Genomic DNA, 2,952 nt, shown 5'->3' on the forward strand with positions numbered 1-2,952 from the left:
AAGCCTTTTGGAGTGGGTCTGTGGACTTTTCCATGTGAATGTTAAAGTCACCAAAAATTAGAATATTATCTGCTATGACTACAAGATCCGATAGGAATTCAGGGAACTCAGTGAGGAACACTGCATATGGCCCAGGAGGCCTATAAACAGTAGCTATAAAAAGTGAGTGAGTAGGCTGCATAGATTTCATGACTAGAAGCTCAAAAGACGAAAACGTCATTGTTGTTTGTTTTTTTTGTAAATTGAAATTTGCTATCGTAAATGTTAGCAACACCTCCGCCTTTGCCGGATGCACGGGGGGTATGGTCACTAATGTAACCTGGGGGTGAGGCCTCATTTAACACAGTAAATTCATCAGGCTTAAGCCATGTTTCAGTCAGGCCAATCACATCAAGATTATTATCAGTGATTAGTTCATTGACTATAACTGCCTTGGAAGTGAGGGATCTAACATTAAGTAACCCAATTTTGAGATGTGAGGTATCACAATTTCTTTCAATAATGGCAGGAATGGAGGAGGTCTTTATACTAGTGAGATTGCTAAAGCGAACACCGCCATTTTTAATTTTGCCCAACCTAGATCGAGGCACAGACACGGTCTCAATGGGGAAAGCTGAGCTGACTACACTGACTGTGCTAGTGGCAGACTCCACTAAGCTGGCAGGCTTAACCAGTTTATAATAAGGCACCTCTGGGGTTTGTGGTATATGGCCAATATACCACAGCTAAGGGCTGTACCACGGTTAAGGGGTGTATCCAGGCACTCTGCGTTGCATTGTACAGGGGACAGCGGATATTGGCCATATACCACACCCCCTCGGGCCTTATTGCTGAATTATCCACTTGAGCGCAACAAATGACAGGCTACAAACAACTTCTGAACGGCTTGTTGACAAATGCAGTTCTTTGCCCCCATCTAGTGGTTGAAGTTGAAAACACATTGCAAGTCAGAATGCAGGATATTGTTGTTGTCTTTATAGTGTTGATTTAAAATACTGACATAGAGATGTCTTTACAATACAATCAAATCGATCAATTTAGGCCTTTGCAAGCAACCATATATGTTTTCAGAACGTTTATAGGGCTCTGATGAAAAACTATCCAGGCCACACTCAAAAACAGATTGCGTTTCAGGCTCAACAGAACAGGGCTCCATAGCTCAGGGGTTAGAGCACTGGTCTTGTAAACCAGGGGTCGCGAGTTCAAATCTCGCTGGGGCCTGTACATTTTTTAATTTTCCCCCTTCATCTGATCAACACACGTCGTTCATTTACGTTCTAAACTTGGACAAGACAAAAAAAATGACACTAATGCATTAGTCTCAGTTTTTTTCTCCCTTTCACGTTAATGACGTTAATAAATGACGAATGTTGATCAGAGGAAAACAATGAATTGCCAATAAATGGAGATGAAAGGAACAACACAGAGGCTGACAATAGCTTTTCCGTGCATGTTAACACTTACAAATGGCCAATTGTGTATCTTTGCACCGGTAGGTTATTATTATTAATACGTACACATTGCCAATAGTGTATCTTTGCACCGGTGCTAGGTTAGCTGACCACAGAATGAAATGGAACACTAGCGAGCTATGATGTAGCTACCTACAGTAGCTAGCTAAGTTAACGTTAAAATAACCAAAGATACGATAACAGTCCCTATTCACCTGTGTTACGTTACAGTAACGTTAGCTATGTGGTTGAAAAGTGCCCCCTAGCTCTTGAGCTGAGCAACACAGAAACAATGCCCAGTCATCGGCAACAGTAGCGAACGGCCTGCTTTCCTAACAAGTTGAGACGTGAGCTACTTACTACTTTTTAAAATCAAAATATTTCCACATTCACTGTCACTAAGAGCCCGGATAGCTCAGTCGGTAGAGCATCAGACTTTTAATCTGAGGGTCCAGGGTTCAAGTCCCTGTTCGGGCGGTGTTTTTTATTTTTATTTTTTTTTACCGCTTTTCTTCCTCATCTGCCTAGAACGAACGTTAACGAATATTATTATCAGCGTCCATAGCTTCTAAGACTGAGGTTAGTTGGAATCATGTTGCGAAATACATGCGCATACAACATCTGGTGTCTGGCTTGTTACGTCTAGCTAGCTGACAAACCCATCAAAACCATATTTTCAAGAAGAGAAGGATGCTTTTTAATACACTGTTTTGTTTTGTACGCTTTGTACAAAATAATAAAACGCAGAACCACAGGATGTTTCTTAACATAACTCTTTATTAACTAGTTACAACTCCATGTTAGCCTATCTCCAACCACGATCAACTGCCCACGACCCAACCGTCTGGGTGGTCCCAACCAATCACCGCACAGTATGACACGGCGGCAAAATGCATCCAACCATAACTCAGCATGTATTCACATATGAATATTACATCCCCCTTCTTTTAAACAAAATACAAATGTTTTACATATTCTAAGCTTTTCTTTTGGATACATGCTCTGTAGTTTGAACTCAAGGTAAGTAACCATTTATATTGCATACTACACCAACTGAATCAACATAGACTCTGAAACAATGATCCAACATACTGTTACTTTTCAAACAAGGGATTCTCAGCTACTCAGCTTCACTGTAGAAATTACATCTTAACATTTCAAACAAATACAATACCAAAGCATGTCAAGTCAACTTTCAATAACAAGTTTACAGTCTGGAACTCTTTTAGGGCAGCGATCCGCCTACACCCTTTGACATTTCATAGGTCGAGGACAGCTCTGGGCTTGACCTCTCTTCCTGACCTTGTGCGATATGATGTTGAGCATGCTTCTGTGTCAGTCAACAGCTCTTGTGGTGTTGCAGGTAAGTGTGGTGTATGTTGTGCTGTGTGTGTGTTTAGTCCATCACGTTCTCTTTCAGGGGAACAGTTCATCTCATCAGTGTGTTGTTCTTTTGTGTTCAGTAAGTGACGACGATTGCGGCGGTACACTGCTCCTTCTG

General features: G+C 41.4%; 2 non-coding genes across 2 annotated transcripts; both read left to right on the top strand.

Annotated features, from left to right (window-relative positions):
* Positions 1 to 1,148: 1,148 nt before the first annotated feature.
* trnat-ugu (transfer RNA threonine (anticodon UGU)) lies at positions 1,149 to 1,221 on the top strand. Its single transcript has one exon. It is a non-coding gene; the product is annotated as a tRNA-Thr (tRNA).
* Positions 1,222 to 1,855: 634 nt separating this feature from the next.
* trnak-uuu (transfer RNA lysine (anticodon UUU)) lies at positions 1,856 to 1,928 on the top strand. Its single transcript has one exon. It is a non-coding gene; the product is annotated as a tRNA-Lys (tRNA).
* Positions 1,929 to 2,952: the final 1,024 nt, after the last annotated feature.

Source organism: Salmo salar, chromosome 08 (genome assembly GCF_965601325.2).
Source record: "Salmo salar chromosome 08, fSalSal1, whole genome shotgun sequence".
In the NCBI taxonomy this organism is placed as follows: domain Eukaryota; kingdom Metazoa; phylum Chordata; class Actinopteri; order Salmoniformes; family Salmonidae; genus Salmo; species Salmo salar.